Below are 6,172 nucleotides of genomic sequence, written 5' to 3'. Positions count from 1 at the left end.
ATTCTATATTTTCTTCACATAAAAAAACAAGTAGAGCTCTCTATTTCTGATATTGTCTATTTTAATACTTATTGGAACTTGCACTAACTGTTGAGGCATCAATACTTATTTTTGTCTCTTTTATATCTAGACTGGTGTTTTTTAGCTGGAGAAGTTATTGACATTGTGCCCTTGGATGTCTCACCGTAGAAAGACTTGAAACTTTGGGTGGTGTAATGACAGATTATCCCAAGGAACACAACTTCACCAACTTCCAAATCAGAGTTGTTCTCCACCGCAGAAGATGGACAGACCAGTGAAGAGATTAATGTCTATCAGGGTGAGAGAGTGGTATTTATCTCTCTGAAAAAAGGGTGAGAGAGAGTTCATGAGGGACAACAAATCCCTTGGAAGCTTTTGCTTAGACACCAAAACCGGTGCTAGCACCATCACACAAAGTGATGAGGTATGTATTTGCAAAACTGTTGTTTTGAAGAGAATTTGGTTTTTATTCAAACTAGATATAGCAAGTTTTAGTTCTTCACAGAAGGCATGAATTAGAATCTGGTGGTTGAAAATGTTGTGGCTATAGATATTATTAGAACGAGTTTGAATAACTTGAAACCCAAACTATCTTAGCTAACTATAACTAATTTATCTATTTGATAAATAACTAATATATATATATAAAGAAAAATTTACACCATTTGTGGAATATGCTGCTTTCTTATATTGGTCTAGAACCATAGCCATTGGCAGTGGCTGCAAATTCCCTTCCCCCCCCCCCCCCCCCCCCTGTTTAAGTTCTAACTTGTATACAGCTGAAAAATGCTTTAATGTCCTCATTTTTGTAACTTCAATTTTTTTTTCTTATAATTTATATTGTGGCACAAGGAGCTTCTCTTTTTTTTTTTTTTACCCATTTCAATGATGCTACAATGTTCTACAAAGAACCTATATCTTTCTTTTCTTTCTGAAATCTCAGCATTTCTAGCATCTATGTTTTTCGATTAATAAATGAATAAAAATAAATGGAAACGTTCACATTTTATATAGTAACCTAATTATGTTACTAAACCACATGTTTGTATGTACAAAATAAAAATGTTGCAGGTGGATAGGATGGTTAACGAAGTTGAAAATTTTGCAAAAGGAAGACAAGGAAAAGAGGGATGCCATAGACACAGAGAACAAGCTAACTCAGTTTTGTACCATACTAGAAGCAACTAAAAGAGCTGGGAGACAATGTTCCTAGCTAGACAAGGAGAATGTAGAGGCTAAAGTGAATGAGGTCAAGGATACCATCTCTAGTGGATCTACCCAAGCCATTAAAGAAGCAATGGCTGTCCTGAATCAAGAAACTTGTAACTGTGGTTGTCAATGTTGATATGAATTTGAATTGGATTCTCTATTAGCTTTTTTGGATTGACTTCTTTGCATGGACGGCAACTATTGTTTAGCCTTGAATTATGTTAGAGTTGAGAGAGAACTCTTTGATATAGAGTTATTTGGGTGTATTGGGGTTTGGGTTTGTGAGAGTGGTTCTACACCATCTTTGTACTCTCCATATTTGTTAGTGAAACTTTCTCCTTGTCACCGCCCGTGGATGTAGGCCAAAGGCCGAACCACGTAAATTCTTGGTGTTCTCTCTCTTGTGTGGTTGTCTATTTTTCTTTTATTCTTTTTTTTCCTCATAATAATTATTTGTTAAATCTTTCTAAAGTCATAATATTTTTATAAATAAAACTTATGCAGGAGTGCCATCTGGATACTCTTTCCTGCAACAGTCAATCTATAGTCAACCCAGCCAACTCGGTGTTGGGTTGCTTCTGCTATACACTCGGGATCAATTGGAAAAAAGTTAACGGTGATGATATGATCAATGCAGATTTCACAAATAGTGAGCTACTCTTAGAACTTCAATTCTGACCGTGCATACTTGCATATTTGTGTAATTTTTATGTTAGTTTGTAGGCTATGTTGATTTGTGATTTTGGAAAGTATGATGTGTATATTTTCAATGTGATTTAGAGAATGGTAGTTTTTAATGGCATAGGCAGGAGTTTAGTCTCTTCTATGGCACAAGCAAAGCAAATTTCAAGTCTTTTGCCAATATTGCTTATGCGCTTGTCACCTTATCAGTTTTTATGAGCTCAAGATTTCTATGTAAGGAGAAGCCTGTGAAACCAATGGTACCGGGGGTTGTCATTTGCTGGTCTCCATTGTTGTTTATGCTATATCTCAAGCATTAGAATAGAAAGAACGTTGGAGATAATTCATTATGGGTTAAAATATAATCAAGTTTTATCTTCATTCTCATTCTTCCATAAAAAATTCAAATGTTCTTCAATTGGTATTTTCCTCCAATCTTATTAAGTTTTTTTTTTTTTTTTAATGAAAGGACAAAAAAAAAAAAAAATCGAAAGCATATTTCAAAGATAAACTTTCATTCATTCCTAAAATAGTCTTGATTCTATTTTGATCCCTAAAATATGCATTCTGTTACACATAAACAAAAAACATAACAAAAATAGATAGATGGGCATTATAAATTTTCAAGAACTGGAATAGAACCTTTTAAATTTTAAGCGAAAGGAATAAAATATAGATTATATTTCAAGACCTTAAAGAAATTTCTTTTTTTGCCAAAAATTATATATTAGTCAAGACTTAAATTATCTACGTTCATATTATTTTCATGTCTAGAATTTTATACAAGTAAGAAAGATTAATGTTTCTATTATATATTGCATCTAATTGTTCAATTGAAACTCTTAACATTTTTAAGCAATTAAGCGAGGAGAGAGTCATGGAGGAAGCAGCTACCTACGCATGGCTAGCCCCTAGTCTTTCATGTATAGCAACACCACAAAAACAAGTGAGACAGGGAATGAGAGTGAGATCATGGGAGATGAGAGGGTTTTTGGGTTTTTTTTTTTTTTTTTTTTTTAATTATAAATATAAAATATCAAAATTTAAATATAGTTAGTTATTGTTAGGTCCAGTCCAGTCCTTTATGGGACCTGGACCAAAAACATGTATGTATATATGTTATAAAAGGACAACAACTAAAGAATATACGACGTCGTAATACAAGTGTGACATTAGTATGTAATGTTGTTCAGCACGTGGGACCTATAAACAACGTCATGTTCATGGTCAAGAGATGTATTCATGTTCTCTTTTCTAGGTATTAATGTATTCATGTTCTTTTTTTTTTTTTTTTTTTTTTTTTCTTTCTATACACTATAAAACATTTATAAAATATGTTCTTTTGGATATACACCACTATCAGTTTCTTTAAAACTTTCTCCCCTCTCCTCATGTGTGTGTGTGTGTGTTAAAATACTTAGTATTTTAAAAAATAAAATAAAACATGGACATGAACTTATAGCTTATAAGCATATTTTTGTACACTAATTAGTAATTGATGATTACAATGCTACATTTTGATACACAATAATATCTAGTCCTTGTTAGGTTGCATATATGTGTACACATTTTTAAACGAAATAGATACACAATGTAGCAAACTATTAAAATCCCAGGTGCTAAACAAAATAGCAATCAATGTAAAAAATAATTTCAAAACTATAATGAAGATATAACTAAATCTCCTATGGTTCATCCAAGGCAGGTTTCTTCTGTCACTTCAAAAAAAAAAAATGTTCATAAATTATCCCTCTGGCCTTCCATGTATTCAACAGCTCAAAAGACCTATCAGGATGGTAGACTTTGGCATTACATGTTAGATTCAGCTTAGAAGCATGATCTTTCACAACCTATCCAATGCTCACTACTACTATTTGAGAAGAACCTTTCATTGAAGCGAAATCTAAAACCATGAGAGAAAAGAAAACTATTTTTCTAAGATCTAATCTATTTTTTTATTAAGAAATTAAAAATAAAAAAAACCATTGGTTAAAACTACACAATAACATATATGCCCTTTTGTAGAAAAAATTTGTAAACTAACGATATGGTGTTGGTCACTCCTGGAGCAAGGCGAAATCTAGAGTCCAATCCCAATCTAAATAAACCCAAACTTATTAAATATAAAGTGTAATTTATTTTTTTCATTTCTACTATCAAGTTTATTTTTATGAATTTGTACAATGCTTTTTTTATCTTTTTTTTTTATTTATTTTTTATTTTTAAATTTCAATTTGTACTACCATATACCTTAAAATGATCCTTGAATTTTGAGTCATTGTCTTTGTCTCCGGGATTTTGAAAATCAGTGCTCTGTTTATGAATGAGCTTAGACACTAAAACCGGTGCTAGCACCATCAGACCATGCCAACTGATGAGGTATGTATTTGCAAAAACTTTTGTTTTGAAGAGAAATTGGTTTTTGTTCAATCCGGATATAGCAAGTTTTAGTTCTTAACAGAAGACATGAATTAGAATCTGGTGGTTGAAGACGTTATGGCTAGAGATATTATTAGAATGAGTTTGAATAAGCCTAAAACCCAAACTATCTTAGCTAACTATAATTATTTAATCTATTTGAGAAATAACTAATATATATATCAAGAAAAATTTAGACCATTAGTGGAATTAGCTGCTTTCCCCCTTTGTTTTTGTTCTAATTTGTATATAAACTGAAAAATGCTTTTATATCTTCATTTTTGTAACTTCAATGATGCTACCATGTTCTAGAAAGAACCTACATCTTTCTTTTCTTTCTGAAATCTTAGCATTTCAAGTATCTATGTTTTTGGATTTTTATTTTTTAAAATGGAAACGTTCACATTTTTTATTAGTACCTGTAAACCTAACCTAATTATGTTACTAAACCCCATGTTTGTATGTACAAAATAAAAATGTTGCAGGTGGATAGTATTGTTATAGAAGCTTAAAATTTTGCAAAAGGAAGACAATGAAAAGAGGGATGCCATGGACAAAAAGAACCAAGCTAACTCAGTTTTGTACCAAACTAGAAGCAACTAAAAGAGCTGGAAGACAGTGTTCCTAGCTAGACAAGGAGAATGTAGAGGCTAAAGTGAATGATGTCAAGGATGCCATTTCTGGTGGATCTACCCAAGCCATTAATGATGCAATGGCTGTCCTGAATCAAGTAATTATGTAACTATGGTAGTCAATGTTGATGTGAGTCATGTGACTTTGAATTGGGTTGTCTGCTAGCCTTTTTTTGGATTGACCTCTTTGCATGGATGGCGTTGTTTAGCCTTGAATTATGTTAAGAGTTGAGAGAGAACTCTTTGATATAGAGTTATTTGGGTGTATTGGGTTTTGGGTTTGTGAGAGTGGTTCTACACCACCTTTGTACTCTCCATATTTGTTAGCGAAACATTTTCCTTGTCGTTGCCGTGGATGTAGGCCAAAAACCGAACCACATAAATCTTTAGTGTTCTCTCATTTGTGGTTGGCTATTTTTCTTTCTAGATTTTTTTTCCTTCATAATATTTGTTTGTGAGATCTTTCTAAAACCATAATATTTTTATAAATAAATCTTATGCGGAAGTGCTATTCGGATACCCTTTCCCGCAATAGTCAATCCATAGCCAGTCCAGCCAGCCAATTTGGTGTTGGGTTGCTTCTAGCACTACACTTGGGTCATTTAGATTAAACAGAAAAACAACCAGATGGCGATTGCAGCAAGTTATACACTGTTTCACAGCAGCATCGAATTTTAAGGTCAAGATCTATCTTTCAAATATTTCACAGGGTTTGTATTTGTAAAATTTGGCCTATAATATAAGCTTTCAAAACAGTGTTAATTAAAGTGTAATATCTTAAAGCAGCCCTCCAATTAAAGTTTTTTATGTATAAAAGATTGGCCTAATAACATCGAACTGTGAAACTACAAATTGAGATCATTTTGATGGCACAAACAAGCACATTTCAAGTCTTTTGCCGCTATTGCATATGCACTTGTCACCTTCTCAATTCTAATCAGCTCAAGATTTCCATGTAAGGAAGCAGCCTGTGAAACCAATGGCACCTGCAGGTTTTATTTAATTATCTCTCACTTTCTACTTTGATTCTCATTCTTAAGATTTATAAGGTTTTATTTCTGTCCACAGACAATTAAAATGTTCTACAACTGGTGTTCTCGTCAACTCTTGTTAATTTTTTTTACAGGTTTAAAATCTAAACCATTTTACAAAGATAAAGTCTTTATTTCTAAAACATAGTCTTGATTCTATTTTGATTCTCAAAATATGCA

At 32.4% G+C, this 6,172-nt stretch overlaps 1 long non-coding RNA gene across 1 annotated transcript; it reads left to right on the top strand.

The window, feature by feature from the left end:
• The first annotated feature begins 6 nt into the window (after nucleotides 1-6).
• Nucleotides 7-1,613, top strand: LOC136071008 (uncharacterized). Its single transcript, XR_010632302.1, has 2 exons — nucleotides 7-445; nucleotides 1,093-1,613. It is a non-coding gene; the product is annotated as an uncharacterized LOC136071008 (long non-coding RNA).
• The last annotated feature ends 4,559 nt before the right edge of the window (nucleotides 1,614-6,172 follow it).

Source organism: Quercus suber, unplaced genomic scaffold (assembly GCF_002906115.3).
Source record: "Quercus suber isolate HL8 unplaced genomic scaffold, Cork oak 2.0 scaffold_278, whole genome shotgun sequence".
NCBI lineage: Eukaryota > Viridiplantae > Streptophyta > Magnoliopsida > Fagales > Fagaceae > Quercus > Quercus suber.
The sequence above is the reverse complement of the archived record's forward strand: the minus strand, read 5'-3'. Positions and strand labels throughout refer to the sequence as shown.